General features: G+C 47.0%; 1 pseudogene across 1 annotated transcript in view; it reads left to right on the top strand.

The window, feature by feature from the left end:
• Positions 1-16,566, top strand: part of LOC311038689 (zinc finger RNA-binding protein-like) — a 39,641-nt pseudogene extending 23,075 nt beyond the window's left edge. Inside the window, exons 5-14 of the transcript in view lie at positions 449-777; positions 11,723-11,907; positions 12,462-12,581; positions 12,850-12,995; positions 13,247-13,458; positions 14,077-14,236; positions 15,300-15,427; positions 15,694-15,836; positions 15,998-16,134; positions 16,545-16,566. The product of the transcript in view is annotated as a zinc finger RNA-binding protein-like (transcript). The remainder of the gene's footprint in view (positions 1-448; positions 778-11,722; positions 11,908-12,461; positions 12,582-12,849; positions 12,996-13,246; positions 13,459-14,076; positions 14,237-15,299; positions 15,428-15,693; positions 15,837-15,997; positions 16,135-16,544) is intronic.
• The last annotated feature ends 1,496 nt before the right edge of the window (positions 16,567-18,062 follow it).

Below are 18,062 nucleotides of genomic sequence, written 5' to 3'. Positions count from 1 at the left end.
GTTCCAGGGGGTCCCCAGCTAAATGATAGATTAGGCACCAAATGGACCCTTATGGGTCTGTAACTCTGAGAGTGTACAAATGGAACCAAATGGACGGTCCATTTGGTTCCATTTGTACACTCTCAGAGTTAAATTGACATAGATTTTACAATATAAATTGCGGTCCAAGTGATAGAAATGCCATTAAATGGGGGTCCGTAGCCCTAATGCATGTCAAACTGGGGGTCCTTGAAGTTAAAATGGTTGAGAATCACTGCTAGAGCCGTAAAAAATCTTCTCTTATGGGGGTCCCTGGTATATCTTTTGAAATGGGGGTCCGCGGGCTAATAAATGTCGATTTGGGGGTCCTTGGCATGAAAAAGTTTGAGAACCACTGATTTAGAAAAGGGTTTGAACAGCTGCTTTTTACAACAAACCCTCAAACGTGTTGCTCTGCTCCGTTCCCCAGGTGGTGAAGCTTCACACCAAGCTGGGGAAACCCATCCCTTCCACGGAGCCCAGCGTGGTCACCCAGACCCTCCTCCTCCACCACGGCCGCCCCCAGTAAGACCCCCTCCTCTGGCCTGGGCAGCTCCAGCACCACCTCTTTGTCCCTGTCCATGGGCACCTCCTCCTCCAATGCTTCTGCCTCCCACCCACAACTCCTCCTACCTGAAGCCGGTCGACATAGTGAGCGGTGGCGGGGGGGGGGGGGGGGGAGGCTCGGCAACAGTCTGTCGTCTGCCAACTCCACCGCCCCCGTCAAGAAGGCCTCCGCCCCCAAGATCGACTCTGTAGGTCAGTAGGTCCCCTTTGAATTTTGACGTCTCCTGGCGGTATTTGACAATGACTTCATTCTTCACCTTGTTGCCATTATGCTCTGTACTGTGTTTTTGCTGTATTCCTGTTTGATTAGTATAGCTCTGCATTTAACCAGTTCAACCACATGAATCCTAGCGTCCCTATTCGGGGCTTGTCGTAATAGGCAAACATTCAGTGAAAACAAAAAATCGTCTCACTACACGTCACGAGGCATTGTGTGAGCTTGTAGATCGGCAGAGATTGATGAGTGATAGAAAAGGACGGGGGCCAATTACAGACCCCTTGCACACCCATCTAAGTATATAGGGTTTAAGTCATTGAACCCCTATATGTACTTATCACACAATGAATAAAGAAAACGACTTCCATTTTCACTTTAAAAATGATAAAACGTTTTTTTTTTTGACAATTTGCTCCTATAATGACGTGCCCAAAATAGGGACACCAGGTTGAAAGTGGTTCAAACACTGTCCAAATATCTAATCAATCACACCCTATGTAATCGTAGATCTCCCTTTGGAAAGGTAGGTAGAGCCGTGGCCAGTGGATACAACTCAAACAAGTGTCTTTTATGGCGTTTTATTTCTGTTTCATTCACACACAAACTCTCACACACATATCTAACACTATACTGGTCGTTACAACGGTAGTTAGCAGGTTATAAACCTGCAGATAAAACATAGAACATAGCAATCATTACCGACATGAAATACATCTTCACAAGGTATAATATATATATGCAAGAAATAAGTTATGTCGTGTAAGGTCGGAGCTTAATTTACATACCATCTGCCCACCGCGGCTCTTCTTTGTTACTGAGATACTAACCACAAAACCCCGGTGCTAGGAAAGCTGACGCATGCGCAGTACACTTGGTCACGATGGCAGGCATAACAAATAGCTTAAAAAACCCTCAGAAAGTTAGATAGTAAATACATAAATCACCCCACTACTAGGACAATACTTTCTATGCGCGGATTAAGCCGCTAATCTACCTAAATCTTAATGAAAGTATATAATTAAATCACGCTAAACCGGAAGTTCGTCATCACTCCATCATTTCTGAACAAACGGTCATTTACCACGGGATGGCGCTAGAGGGCCATATAAGTAGTTACATGTCAATAAACACTCCACCCTCATCATAATCATAGATTATTCCACACCTCCCACTTGGTCCTATGGCTTTAAGACCCAAGAGGACCACCACCCATAACTCCCTTAGTCCATGCATTTGAAACATTTCTCCAAGGGAAAAATAATGGGCACTAGGCCGTCAATATTGTTCGTAAAAGGCGCAAACAGTGTCTGTAAAAAACGCAAAATACGCGAAATATTGTCTGTAAAAGGTGAAAAATACGTTACAAAAATGGTGAGATCCTTCTCGTGGTCCTTGATGCAGCATACAATCCTTTAAGCGCAGCCCTAGCAGATGCAACAAAGCACAACTGCCAACTAAACATACAGAAGTACAAGCCCGCACAGAGGTGGGCTTAGACCTCGGTCATGTCCAGTCACAGTTGTACCAAGTTGCACCGGCACGGAACTGGCCTTACCGAAACACACCGCCAACCTCCAGGGAGGATGGCAGTGGGGAATCTTTTCTTCTTTTACTGCTCTTCTACTGGTAGAAGAACCACCAGCCTCCTAACGTCCCTGTGGAGGATGGTGGACGGGCAACTTGCGACGGGCTGGTCACTCTTGGAAGGGCTGGTGCCGGCAGGAAGGCTGTGGCAGGTTCTCACCTTCACGTCTCGGACGACACCTTTCTCATCAGGAAACGCCTCCACGACTCGACCCAGTCTGAAACGGCCTCTGAGTGCGTTCTGGTCAGCGAGCCATACCAGGTCTCCGACGGTGACGTCCCTGGCAGGGGTGTGCCACTTCTTCCGGATGAAGAGTCCTGGACCCGCTAGCTGGCTCCACCGTTTCCAGAACTTGTCCACCTCGATCTGGATTGCTCTCAGACGGACGAATGGGTAGACAGTGGAATCGAACCCTCCGGGGTCGCCACTGGGCCCTGCGCGCCCCAGCAGGAGGGAGTTGGGGGAGATGACCTCAACGCTCCCGTCTTGCAGCTGGGTCAAAGCGCCGATAGGCCTCTCATTAGACAGGTTAGCGGCCAGGTATAGAAGGGTCTGGAACTCCAGTGCCGTCATGTTTCCTTCTTCTCCCACGCTGCTCATCGCTCTTTTCATTACATGAACTGCTGCTTCTGCAGCGCCATTTCGGTGTGGCGAGTCGGCTGGGTGGAATACCCACGTCCAATCTGTGCCAGTCTCGGCAGCTCTCTTTTGGACTTTTTCCTTGTCGACACTTGCCAGGAACTTGTAAAGTTCTTCCAATACTGGCTTAGCTCCAACAAAGTTGGTTCCCTGGTCAGACCAGAGCTTCTTCGGATGGCCTCTCAGGGCAGTGAAGCGTTGAAATGCTTTCAGGAAACCTTCTGTTGATAGGTCTTCTACGACGTCAGCATGCACCGCTCTTGATGCCATGCAGCAGTAGACAATGCCCCAGGCTTTCTTGCTAGTCCTTTTCTTCACTGCATCTCTGATGGTGTAAGGGCCGAAGAGATCCAACGTTGTGTATTCAAAAGGTGCAGCTGGCGTTGTGCGCTCCGGCGGGAGGTCGCTCATAACTTGCTGGCACATTTTTGCCCTGTTTTTCCGGCAGTGAATGCAGGAGTCGATTACTTTTCGAGCAACTCTTGGTCCTTGCACAATCCACGCCTTTTCCCTTATTCGTAGAAGGGTACCAGCTACTCCCTCATGGTTGGCCCGGTGGGCTTCTTCAGCCAGAAGGATGCTAACCCACTCCCCGTAGGGAATCAAGGGCACTCCGGGCCGTCCTTCAGTCATAGTTTGGACTCGGCCGTGGCACAGTAACAGTTTAGAAGTTTTCTCCTCACGGACTACAAGCCTGTTTAGTGTAGTTTCAGGAAACTTCACTCCTTTCTGAGCTGCCAGGCTTAGTTCTTCGAAAGCAGCTTGACGTTCAGTCACTGTCAAGGCCTCCCACTTTACTGGTGTGCAGGTTCTCTTCTTCCGTGATAACCAGAACTTCACTGCTCTTCTGACGAAGCCGATTACATTACAGAGCTTGGTCAGCGTGCTGTATCTTCTTGGGTCGACTTGGTCCACAAGCGCAGCGCCCCAGAGCTTTTGGGGAACTTTGCTCTCTTCTGAGGGAAGGGCTGTCGCGTCTGAAGACTTTTGTGGCGCCCCGTCGTCCGTCTTTTTCTTCTCATGACTGTCAGGGGGTGTCATCAGCTTGGCCTGTGCTCTCGTAGTTACAGCTGAGAAGGACTTTCTTTGGAGCTTGCTCACGATGTCTCTAGCAGCAGCCACTACTTCGGAGGCGGATTTCATGGGCCATTCTTCTTCAGGATCGGCCAGGAAGTCAGGACCATTTTGCCATACAGAGCTCTCTGTGAGCAGTTCAGGGGTGCAGCCGCTCCTTGTCACTAAGTCAGCAACGTTTAGTGTTCCAGGTATCCACCACCAGTCTTCTACGGGGCCAGCCTTCTGGATCTCCCCAACTCGATTAGCAAAGAACGTCTGGAACCCGTAGCTTTCTCTTTGGATGGCACCTAGCACCGTCTGGCTGTCTACAAAATGGAACCATCTCTCCACTTCCAATCTTCCATGCTTCAGCACGTAGCCCTTTAGACGAGAGGCGAACACAGCTCCACAGATTTCGGCCTTGACCGCGTCACCCTTCTGGTCAAGAGGGGCTAGTTTTGCCTTTGATTCTATCAGTCGGGTGACTACACCATCGGCTGTCCTCCACCTTAGGTACAGTACAGCTCCATAGGACTCACAGCTTCCATCCGAAAACGTGATACCCCAGGGCTTCCCCCTCCAGCCGGAGGGCGTGATGCTCCTGTGAAACGTGATGCTGCTCAGTCTTGTATACTCCTTGAATAGCTCTACTGCTTTTTCACGGAGGTCATCAGACAGTGGTTCATCCCAGGTGTCTCTTGTCAGGTTTCCGGCCTCCTGGAATGCTCTCCTCACGAGAATCACTCCCTTTTGCTTCATTGGTGTTGCGAGACCTAGAGGGTCGTACAGTCCAGCAACTTGGCTTAGCAGCACCCGACGTGACAATGGGCTTGGCGTCATCTCCACAACTTCCTCTTCGCTCAGGTCTTCTCCAGTCCTCATCTTCCCCTTTCTCCTAGAGAAGTTGATGGATACCATGACAAAGAGCTTGTCATCACGGACAAGGTAACCAACTCCCAATGCCTTGTTGTCTTCTTCTTTGAGCTGGTTAGGAAGAATCAGTGTTTCAGGTTTGGATTCTGTAGCATCAATCCTCCCACTTTGCCCAGACCGGACCCAGGGCTTGAGGTGGAAGCCTCCTGTCTTCAGTATAGCTTCAACCCCCTCCAGGATCTCTTCAAGTCTGCTGGGGTCATTATTTGATGCAAAGATGTCATCCACGTAGCTGTTCTCCTGAATGACACTTCTTTCATCCACAAGGTGGGAGAACTGAGGAAGATTGGCAGTCTCCCTCATAGCCACTTGCGCTATGCATCCGGCTGGCTTATCTCCCATGTTCACCCTTACAACGGCATAGTCTTCAATCGTGTCCTGTGGTGAGTCTCTCCACAGGAATCGGTGAAGATGGACTTCTTGCTCTTCCAGCCAAACTGAATTGTACATCTTTTTGATGTCGCCGATAGCAGCAAACTCTCCCTCCCGGAATCTGAGTAATACTGCCCGAATGGGGTTTAGCACGTCTGGACCCTTCAGCAGGATGTTGTTCAGGCTCACTCCCCTGTATTCTTGGCTGCTGTCCCAGACGATACGCACTGGCGTGGTAACTGAATGGGGATTGGGTGCTGTCAGATGACTCACCCACCACACTGCTCCCGGCCACTCTTCCATCATGGACTTTGTCAACTTCACCGCTGCTCCTCTTTCAATCATTTCGTGGATCTGCCTGGAGTAGGCTTCTTTCCACTTGGGATCTTTTTCAAGGCGCCTCTCTGTTCGTAGGAACGTTGCTTCCACTACTTTGCGGTTGTTGGGGAGTGATGCCGGATCCTCCTTCCAGGGGTACTTTGCATCCCAGTGGGGCTCTCCACTGTGCTCATCCCTTTCTTTGAAGGTCAAGCCTGCTTTTATACGCTCCATCTCCCTTTCTTCAACCAGCGTCATCTCCTTTCCTCCCGGAGAGCATTTCCCGCAACGACAGCCCCCGCATGCAGGGTCACATGCTGCTCCAATGCTGTCCATCTTCAACCAACTTATGGCATCGGTAGCGCTTGCAGCGGTAGTTGCCCTTTTCACATTACCCACAGGCCTTGAGACGTTTAAAAGGTGTTCCTTTTCCACATTGCCCACAGGCTTTGGTACATTGGAAAGGTGTTCCTTTTCCACATTGCCCACAGGCTTTGGGACATTGAAAAGGTGTTCCTCCACCCTAATGGCTGCCGTCCTCATGGAACGAGCAAAGTGTGTTAATGAATGGCGTGTTGTCACCTCCACCTCTTCAAAGAGGTCCGGATGCACACCACTCACGGTCTTGCCCAGGGGGCCATCCCACAGCACTAGATCACCGATTCTATGCAGTCTTTGCGGTGCTAGTCGGCCTTCGCGAGTGCTGATGAGAAGTTCAATCTTCTCGGGACGGGCCAATTCTCCTGGCCTGACCCTTGGGAAGAACTGCTCCAGTTCTTCTGATTCCACCACTCGATCCACTTTGGCGATGTCATCTAAACCGTAGCAGATCATCTCGTGGGATCTTAGGGTTCCTCTTGGGGTCCATACTTTGATTGCCACAAGATATCTCCTTGTGTCGACCCTTACCTCCATCTTCCCGACTCCAGAAACCACCAGTGTGATTGGTTCACCAGTCAGTCCGAGTCTTTTAGCGGCTTGGTGCGTGATATAGTTGGTGTCGGAGGCGAGGTCAATCAGGGCTCCAATATAGTCTCCTCCTCTTGTTGTGACATCCACAAGCATCATGAGGACCGGTAGCTCCTTCTCCACCAGACTGTACTTAGAGCATACTTTTGAGGTTGCCTTGTTAGTGAAGGCTTTCTTAAGATCCTCCATCTCTCTCGGACTCAACTTAGTTGCAAGTCTGGCTGTGACGGCTTCCTGTTCCTCTGTCAGGCCACGAGGCCCTCTCTTCTTTTCGACCCTGGTCTCCCTTCTGGTTGACGCCCCCCTTCCTTCTGAGCTGGGGCAGAGGAGGTAATGATGGTCTGCAGGAGCGTCCTCCCCAGCACACCCTTCCTTTCGGCAGGGAAAACCCTGTTTACATGCTCTGTCAGCCCCGTGAACGCTCAGGCATCTGGGACACGCCTTTGTCTTCTTTACCTGGACATTCTTAACTGACAGGTTAGCCTTCTTGAAGGCTGGGCAGGCGTAGAGTCGTCCTCCATGTTTTTCATCTCCACACATAGTGCACGGTTCTCGCTGGGACTCCCTCTTGATCTCACTCACTGCTGTCTTGGTGAATGACTGCTTTTCCTGCCTCCTCTCTCTCGGTTTCTCCCGCTGGGCCGTCTTCTCATTAACATAGGTGGTTCCAAGATCCATCTCTGCTAGCCTTTCGAGGATCCCCTCCTCCTTTTTCAGAAACGTTAAGAGCTTGTCGAAATGATTCCCTTGGTTGACACCATTCATGGCGTCCTGCTCATGGGAAATCCATTTCCTCTTGACCTCCGCGGGAAGTTTCCCTACTATCCTATTGATCATCAAAGGATTTTTGATGGCCCCCACCATTTCCAGGTCTTCTAGATCGCACAGTGCCCTTTCCACTGTCTGGATTAAGGTTATTGCCTTCCTAGGCTGGTTGCCCTTCACCGCAGGCATTTCCTCCAGTTCCTCCAGGATCACCTGAGCAGTAGTGCCCTTGTTTCCAAACCGGTTATCCAGGAGTCTAAAGATATCCATTGACGTTCTGCATGTATCTAATCGAAGCTCTGTCTTCAGTGCCCCTTCCAGGCTGTCAAGTAGGTGAGCCCTCTTGCACACTTCTAACCCTGAGGGTTCTGCATGTCCCTGGAGTTTCTCCCAATTGTTCCGCCAGTTCCAGTAGGTCCTTCTGTCCCCGGAGAACATAGGCAGACTGATCGGCTTCACCTTGACTTTGGGCCTGTAGTACTGGGCGCTGCCATCTCCTCCAGATGCCATGCCTGACCAACCGTGGGATTCAAACGCTGCCTGCGGAGCTTCAGTGACGCCGTGCTGTCCTGTACGGCCACTCTGCAGATGTGGTGGTATGCCTGAGGCTGGGAATGACAAGCGCGGAGTCCCACCGTCTCTTACTGGTGTTGAGGACGCGGGTGGCCCCACATAACCGCGCTTAGGGATGATAACGTCACTGGATACAGCAGGCCGGTCTTTAAGGCTATACACTTGCGGGCTGGCTGGGGTCGTAGTATGCTTTGACGGGTCGTTATGTCCCTCATCTACCACCACCACTGACTCCTCCTTCTCGGCAGCTTCCTTAACCTCCCTAGCCCAGTCTACCATCAGCACCTCTATTTGCTCCTTCTGGTCCTTGTGCCTTCTCCGAATCTCGGCTCCGTGATTCTCAGGGACAATGCTCCTCCATTCCATTACTCCTTGGTAATAGTCATCTAGTCTCCTATGTAGTCTATCTCTCTCTATCTCTCGATCATCCCTGGAAGCTGGCTGCAAGCTAAGTAGCTTGACTTTCCCCAAAGCATCCTCGAACTCCCCCCTTAGGGTGTCCATCTGCGGTGCTGCAAAACGGGACCATAGCGCCTCCCGGACCCTCCGATCCGTGTCTAAGGACCTTTCGTTACAGATCTTCCTCTTTGCCTTGGCGCCGGCAATCGCTGCTTCATTTCTACTCGCATCATCCTCTGTTAAGGCCGTAGTATACTGATTCAGGTACATAAAGACTCTCTCATCCTCATTCAGGAGTGCTCTTCTCTCTCTCTCCAGTTCCTCGGCTGGCTTACGAGCCATTGCATCGTCTAACCGATCAGCTAATACCCCACATTCGGCTATTGCACCATTTAGCTTCTTCTTAATCTCATCAGCCATAATGCGGTCCGTCTTATTGTCCCCTTTGATTACGGCTCACTAGGTAGCAGATCGCAGCAGAGAGAACAATAGCAGCAAAGTCAATAGCAGCAAAGTCAATGGCAGCAAAGTCAATAGCAGCAAAACCAATAGAGCGCTGCTGCAGCCTCCTTAGCACGTAGCAGTGTGTTGTATCTTCAACAAGAGACAATAGGGCTTCCTTAGCATGTAGCAATATAGCATAGCGTCCTCAGCGTAGCTTTCTAGCAAAACATCCAAGCAACAATAACATGATAAAGCATCCTCAGCATGTAGCGGTATAGCATAGCATCCTTAGCGTAGCCTTCTCTAGCAAAACATCCAAGAGACGATAGAACTCAGCATGTAGCAGCGTAAAACAGCAGCCGTTGTATCTTCAACAAGAGACAATAGGGCTTCCTTAGCATGTAGCAGTATAGCATAGCATCCTCAGCGTAGCTTTCTAGCAAAACATCCAAGAGACAGCGTAGCTTTCTAGCAAAACATCCAAGAGACAATAGAATTCAGCATGTAGCAGCGTAGCATAGCATCCGTAGCGTAGCCTTCTCTAGCAAAACATCCAAGAAACAATAGGACTCAGCATGTAGCAGCGTAGCATAGCATCCGTAGCGTAGCCTTCTCTAGCAAAACATCCAAGAAACAATAGAACTCAGCATGTAGCAGCGTAGCATAGCATCCGTAGCGTAGCCTTCTAGCAAACATCCAAGGAACTAGCACTTAGCATGTAAGCAGCAGCATCCACAGAAACAGTCACTTTACGTCTTTTAGCTTACAGCCTTTCTCCTTTTGGTCCTCTTTACCACTAGTAGTCAATATGAGCGCTATTTTACTTCCCTTTGATGGCTTCTCCGCCGTGCAGCGTCGAGTGAAAGTGGTCCGGTCGTCACGTCCGCTTTCTCCCCGCCGTCTGTTCCACACGTTCTCCTCCTCCGGAGGCGAAGATGGTTTATAACTGTCCAAATATCTAATCAATCACACCCTATGTAATCGTAGATCTCCCTTTGGAAAGGTAGGTAGAGCCGTGGCCAGTGGATACAACTCAAACAAGTGTCTTTTATGGCGTTTTATTTCTGTTTCATTCACACACAAACTCTCACACACATATCTAACACTATACTGGTCGTTACAACGGTAGTTAGCAGGTTATAAACCTGCAGATAAAACATAGAACATAGCAATCATTACCGACATGAAATACATCTTCACAAGGTATAATATATATATGCAAGAAATAAGTTATGTCGTGTAAGGTCGGAGCTTAATTTACATACCATCTGCCCACCGCGGCTCTTCTTTGTTACTGAGATACTAACCACAAAACCCCGGTGCTAGGAAAGCTGACGCATGCGCAGTACACTTGGTCACGATGGCAGGCATAACAAATAGCTTAAAAAACCCTCAGAAAGTTAGATAGTAAATACATAAATCACCCCACTACTAGGACAATACTTTCTATGCGCGGATTAAGCCGCTAATCTACCTAAATCTTAATGAAAGTATATAATTAAATCACGCTAAACCGGAAGTTCGTCATCACTCCATCATTTCTGAACAAACGGTCATTTACCACGGGATGGCGCTAGAGGGCCATATAAGTAGTTACATGTCAATAAACACTCCACCCTCATCATAATCATAGATTATTCCACAAACACTCATCACTAATAAAGAGTGAAGCTGGTTTCACAGAGCGTGCTTTGCACTCAAAGGCTACATGCCAATGTCTGGATAAGTCTCTGCCAACTTGTGTAGTGATGGACGGCGACCGGGCGTGCATTTCCAAACCTGACATTTCTTGAAGTTCTGTGCCTTGTAGAATAACAAGTGTATAACCTAGTTTAACCCATTGAGACCTGAAGCCGATTCTACATGTCTCCTAAATCCCAACAGTTTTCTGAAAAACCTATGTTTCTATATCAGTGGTGCTCAAACTTTTTCATGTCAAGGACCCCCAAAATGATGTGTATTTGGCCACAGACCACCATCAAAATATTTTGTTCCAGGGACCCCCCCAGAAGCAAAGATTTGAGTTAAAAATGTTCGCTTTAAATATATATATATTCAAAGATTTGCACACATTTTCACGAATTTTCAAAAGTAGCAGATCTACAAGCTCGTAGCGCGGCACTCTGTGCCGCGCTATGAGCTTGTATATCTGCTATTTTTGAATAGCCCACAGTGTAAAATAATGCTTTTTAGCTCAAATCTAAAAATGACACAGTTCCAGGTCTTAATGGATTAACCATGCAGTCAAATGGCCAAAAGTTCACTCCTGGCCCTTGCAAATGGAAACGGTCATTGTTTTCCTTTTTTTTTTTTAATTATTGTGATTTATTGCATTTGTATGCTGTCCATTAGTCAAAGCATCTGTGGACTAGTGACTCCTCAGTAAAATGTAAAATGGAATGTCACAGTTTTAAGTAAACCAATACTAAGAATCTTTGAATGGGATTGTGGGTTAATAGTGATGTTTTGTTTGTTTTTGCATGATCAAAATTTTGATTTGCAAATTCTTATCGGTTAATCAATTCATTTTTTGTGTGTATTTACGATTAGAGGTTGGGTGTTCACTAATGTCTATGGTAAGTTTACGGTAACTTTTGATTGAAAAATAAGGCCCTGCTACAAATAATAACTTCTCTAGCTGTGGTCTTTTGGAGCAGTAAGGATGAAGTCATTAGTAGACACAATTTCGGGTTTTATCGTATTTGTTGGCTGTTCACTTCATCCAATGCCATCTGCAAACTCACAACACCTTGCATCGCCTATTTTCGCCACTAAATAGGCAATTTATGAAATATTGGAAGAGGGTTTGTGCCCAATAGCAATGGTCTGAGACTAAAGAACCCTACCTCCCCCTTCACCCCTTGCAGGAGGAAACAAACTGCAGACCACGGCGAAAGCGGATGAGATGAAGGCGGCGGAGATATCCAAGCCAACGCCACCCTCCATGGCTGCCCCAGAGACCAAGAATGATGTCTCTGATTGGCTGTCTGCGGCGGCGCTAGCTGCACTGCAGAACGACGTGCAGCCTGTTGGACACGACTACGTTGAAGAGGTATTCTGACAGTTCACTTGGGTGTTGCTTGCCAAAAATAACTGATCTACATGCTAACACGTCGCATCACGACACATTGTTAGCTTGTAGATCAGTTATTTTTGTGAGTATAAATTATATTGTTAAATTGTCCTTTTTTTTAGTAAGGCAAAAAAGTGTGCACAACTGCAGCAGCCCAAATAGGGAGACAGCTGTTTTTTGTTTACAAAACCCCACTGGCCATGAACCAGAGGGGAAGGCCAGTGCTGTGGATGTGGGGATGTAATCGTTCTATATTGCACTCCATCAAACACAAGTATAAAAGAGTTAAAATGAAGACTGGCTCTGAGTCTGCCGTACAATTGTATTTTTACGGCGTTGCTCGGCCATACCCTACCTGTCTATGAGAGGGTCTGTGTGTCACAAACCACAGGACCGATCAGTGCTAAACTTTGCATGCACGCTACACAGAATTAGCTCCACATTGGAGCCATGCTGTTGGATCCTATAAGAGTTCAAGTTAAAAACCACTGCTATAGAGGGAATTGAACATTTTGTGTTACCCATCTCCTTAGGTCCGCAACGATGAACGCAAAGTCATCCGCTTCCACTGCAAGCTGTGTGAATGCAGTTTCAACCATCCCAACGCGAAGGAGATGCATCTGAAGGGAAGGAGGCATCGACTGCAGTACAAGGTTGGTACATTTTCATAGGTGCAGGCACAAGTGTTATTATGCCTAATGTATTATCTTTGGCTGATGTCGCTTGCTGATAAGAACTGATCTTCAAGTCATGTTTTAGCTGGGACAACGTTATTTTTAGCATGACAGGTTTTTAGACCGAAGCGAGTAATCTGCACGACCCAGGACACTAGACTGAACTATTTTGAATGGTTAAACAATAAGTCATAAGTTGATCATGCCGTCATCTGTCCTGACATTTCCTCTTCACCTGGTCTTTTAGAAAAAGGTGAACCCTGACCTTCAGGTGGAGGTGAAGCCTAGCATCCGTGCCCGTAAGATTCAGGAGGAGAAGATGAGGAAGCAGATGCAGAAAGAAGAGTTCTGGAGGAGGAGAGAGGAAGAGGAGCGCTGGAGAATGGAAATGAGGTACGATGAGGTCTTTGATGACCAGCTGATGTTTTTATGTATTTTTAACTTGCGTCTCCATTCTGGGGAAAACATCTGCCGAAAATAGTGCAGATGTATTTTCCACGGAGATTTGACGTAGAGGGGAAAACGGGAGGGAACCAAGTATAGACCGCTGGGTGATCCCAGTCGACTAAGTAAATAGGGTTTAAGTGGTTCATCAGTGGACATTCTCCATGTCTAATCTGCTGAACTCCCAGGTCACTTTCCAGGCGTTATGAAGAGGACATGTACTGGAGACGCATGGAAGAAGAGCACCACTGGGATGACAGACGCCGTATGCCCGACGGAGGCTATCCTCAGGGGCCCCCTGGGCCGCCCGGTCTCTTGGGGGTCCGGCCTGGCATGCCCATCCCTCAGCCTCAGGGACCTGTGGTAGGTCCTGGGTCTTCTGAATTTTTGGGCGGTGTAGCCGTCCCTATATGTGAGGTTGGGACATTGACATTTGCTGAACTGTGATTGGCCACCCATTGTACCCCCCAAACCCTGCACTGTGATTGGCCACCCATTGTACACCCCTTCCACCCACAATGGGTGGCCCCTGGACACCCCCGCTGGCTCTATTCAGCACTGTGATGGCTAGCGAGACACATGATGAAATTAATAACCTATAAATAGGACTATGCACTTTAAAAATAACGTTTTTTTTTAAGTGAGCTTCCACCACTGTGATGACCACACCTCCCACTTCACACTGGGTGTGATTTTTTGGGGCGGTGTAGCCGCCCCCTATAAGTGAGTTTTGGACACCGACCAAAACATTTGTGTACCCCCTAACCCTTCCATTGTTAATGCAAATCGATACTTTTTTCACATCAGCCAATCACATTACAGCTAGTGTCATCACCACTAACTGTAATGTGATTGGCTGACTTTGCAAATTCAGGACTGTGATTGGCTAGCGAAACACATGACACATGTGCAGCCCTATGAATAGCAGTATGGACTTTAAAAAAAGTAATTTATCCTTTTTGAGTAGTGAGTCATGTTGTGATGACCACACACCGCCCACTTCACACTGGGTGTGATTTTTACTATGCAGCCATTTATCCCTCAGAGGATGAACTCCAAGCTATCCAGAAGATTGTGTCCATCACAGAACGTGCCCTCAAACTGGTGTCGGACATCATCACTGACCAGGACAAAGACAAGGGCAAGGAAGAGGACAAGGAGAAGGAGAAGAAAGAAGTCGCTAAAGACAGGTGAGGCATCTGAGAGAGCTCAACATCTCTTTGTCTCCTCGTGTTTCTGTGTTTAAACTTCAAACATAAAATATACTTAAAGTACTAGAATGTTTGAAAAATAGCAGATCTACAAGCTCATGAGCTTGTAGATCTGCTATTTTCAAGTAGCATATATATAAAGTAGGGCTAAAATGGCTTTAAAATAATTGTAGTGGAGTACAATATTTGCCTCTGAGATGTAGTGGAGTAAAAGTAATTACAATAGTATATTTGAAATACTCAAGTAAAGTACAAATACCTCAAAATTGTACTTAAGTACAGTACTTAAGTAAATGTACTTTGTTACTTTACACCACTGCTAGATAGCCTGCCTGTAGATAGTGCTTTTGTAATAGTTTCTAATTGTAACACTCCTCATACTGCATGATTTTTTGTTGTACCCTATATATCGTCTTAGTAACATTATTATGTTTTCTCCATCAAAGCATGCATGCTGTACGTGTGAAACATCTTGACCGCCAGAAATACATCTGCTTTGAGGGACCACTGTCTTTTACATCATTTCTGGAGTGTGGTGAGTGAAACATTGTTCCACAGCATGCCCTATGCCATTGATGGTGTACAAATGATTGGGGTCCATTGATTTTACAATATAAATTGGGGTCCCAGAGATAGACATGCCATTAAATGGGGGTCCTTGATATTAAAATGGTTGAGAATCACTGCTAGAGCCGTAAAAGTCTTCTTATTATGGGGGTCCCTGGCATATCTTTTCAAATGGGGGGCTGTGGGCTAATTGTCAATTTGGGGGGTCCTTGACATGAAAAATTGAGAACCACTGTCAAATGCAACAACATGCTGGGTGTACAGTACAAGGCACAATCCATTTTATTTAGGATAGAGTGATTCAATGTCTTCAGTAGGGCTGTCAATCTTCCTCATATGATTGAATTTTCTGTGGCTATTTTAATCAATTTTTATGACACATTAATACAAATTAAATCAATTGCACAACAGATTTATCAATAAGCTTGTGCAATCTTGTTTTGTCTTCAGTTGCCAAGAAATTTGAAATTCCTAGTACCTCAGACTTAAAAGTCTATGATGACTTGAACACTGAAGTTGACGAGGAGGCGTTTCAGTTTTTTATAAAGAAACCAGACCTTGGTGTGTTGGAGATTTGTTCACCCCAAGACCCAAATCCTGAAGGTGAGTTCTGTTGCTTATCAACATGGAGCCTTATAGCCTCATCCATACAGTCCTGGCTAACCTAAAATGTCACACAGGTATATTTTTGTACTTTGAAATGATCTTTGTTTCTATACGCCCAATGTAAGCAAAAGAGAGAAAGTGTCTGAGGAAGAACTTTGTTGGTGTGTGGATCCTTCCGTATCTAATGTGAGCTTTTTACATTACACTTGCCACAAACATTCCTCTCTTGCTAATCACACTTGTTATGTCAACATTATTGCTAGATTCAGTGAGCCCCTCTGCAAGCAATTCCATTGCCAGCAGCAGCAGCTCCTTTCTCAGCTCTGGTGCAGACAATGACGGGGACTCGGATGACACCATCAGTCCTGCTCCAAGAAACAGAGCTGACCTGACTCGTCTCGCTCAGGTAAGCTTTGCTTTTTTTGGGTGGGGGGGCGGTCATGGTTTACATTTTTGTCACCTTAAATATACTTGGCCACCAAATGTAGTGGCCTGTAGGACCAGTGCTTTAAAATATTACTGTCTATCCCTGTGTTTCCCCTCCCTTTTTCTTTTACTTCCACTTAGATGGTTGAAAAAATTCTGAAGGACAGACCTGGCGGAGAGAGGATCCTTACCGAGTATGCTCGGACAAAAAGCCTAACGGATACCAGAAGACGCGACATGGTGAAGATATTGGTTGCACACATGGCAAGTGAACATGGGTATGTTGTCATCTAAAAATTATGCACCCAATACACAATTTTGGTTGTACTTGGTGCAGGCCAAAATCCTCCTTTTTGCAGAAGGCAGCGGCACAGCAATACTTTTGTTTGGATCTCATACGTGTGTGTGTGTGTGTGTGTGTGTGTGTGTGTGTGTGTGTGTGTGTGTGTGTGTGTGTGTGTGTGTGTGTGTGTGTGTGTGTGTGTGTGTGTGTGTGTGTGTGTGTGTGTGTGTACTGTAGGACGAGTCCTTCAAGGCGTCCTTCAAGACTGCCTTATTCCCATACCTGGCCGATTCCCAGGGAAATTTGGGCTATGTAAGTACATAAAACACCAGTCTAACGCACATTTACACATGCTCATTAAAACCAAATGACACTTTTCCCCCCTCTTTTCTTCTTGTGTTTTAGGAACAGTATTACAGTCCAGTAGATGGGAGTGGGTTTCTGGCATGGCGAGTGAAATCACTTCAAAAAGATGCATCAGAGGGACAAAAAAAAGAGTTCAGCCACTGACGGGTGTGTGATTTTGATTGTAGTTAGAATTTAAGGGGGAAGTCACATGTTCTCACACACACACACACACACACACACACACACACACACACACACACACACACACACACACACACACACACACACACACGCACACGTATGAGATCCAAACAAAAGTAACATGTCATGTTTCCCCCAGTCCACTGTCTAGCAACTGTGAAGATGGATCCTTATAGTAAATGCATATCACTGGAAAGTATTGCAGCAGTATATGTGGGTTTTTTTTCTCTTTTTTAGCGGTGCCAACCGCTCTATACGTGGCTTTTGACTTTTGTATGTCCGTCCGTCCGGCGGTTTCAGCACGGGATGAGCACGGCAAAGAAGCAAACAGCTATAACTTCAGTTTGCAGCATGCCACCAAGTCCAAATTTGGTATGTGGACTTAGACCACCAATAGGGACGAGCATGAATTGATGACGTTATCAAAAAGGGGTCCAGGGACCCCCAGCGCCCGTATGAGCACGGGATGAGCACGGGATTTTAAACAGCTATAACTCCAGTTTGCAGCATGCCACCAAATCCACATTTGGTATGTGGACTTAGACCACCAATAGGCACGAGCATGAATTGATGAAGTTATCAAAGAGGGGTCCAGGGACCCCCCGCGCCCGTATGAGCACGGGATGAGCACGGGATTTTAAACAGCTATAACTCCAGTTTGCAGCATGCCACCAAGTCCACATTTGGTATGTGGACTTAGACCACCAATAGGCACGAGCATGAATTGATGAAGTTATCAAAGAGGGGTCCAGGGACCCCCCGCGCCCGTATGAGCACGGGATGAGCACGGGATTTTAAACAGCTATAACTCCAGTTTGCAGCATGCCACCAAGTCCACATTTGGTATGTGGACTTAGACCACCAATAGGGACCAGCATGAATTGCTGAAGCCCCGCCCCCTCTGTCTTCCCATTGGCTGGCCTTCAAACAGCCATAACTCAAGTTCGCAGCATGCTATGGAGTACAAATTTTGTACATGGACTAAAGCCAGCAATAGGGACTAACTGTCATTACTTAAGCCCCGCCCCCTCTGTCTGCCCATTGGCTGGGCTTTAAACAGCCATCATTCCAGTTTGCAGCATGCTCCCAAGTACAAATTTGGTAAGTGGACTCAGACCACCAATAGGGACGCATTGAAATGAGTTAAGGCCCGCCCCAAAGGCACCGCTTCCTTCACACAGGGTGTGATTTTTTTTCTTGGACTGAGTGAGTAATACTTTTTGCAACACAGTGGACTGGTGCTGCTAATTTGAGGTTTCTGGTCGGCTCCGCAGCTTTTATTTAAATCACTTTTCTCTCTGCTGCTTTCATTTAAATCACATTTCTGGTTGGTTCCGTTGCCTTAATTTAAATCACCTTTCCTTTATTATCATT

Source organism: Gymnoscopelus microlampas, assembly GCF_963454915.1.
Source record: "Gymnoscopelus microlampas genome assembly, chromosome: 22".
Lineage (NCBI taxonomy): Eukaryota > Metazoa > Chordata > Actinopteri > Myctophiformes > Myctophidae > Gymnoscopelus > Gymnoscopelus microlampas.
This window is presented reverse-complemented; position numbering and strand designations above follow the sequence as displayed.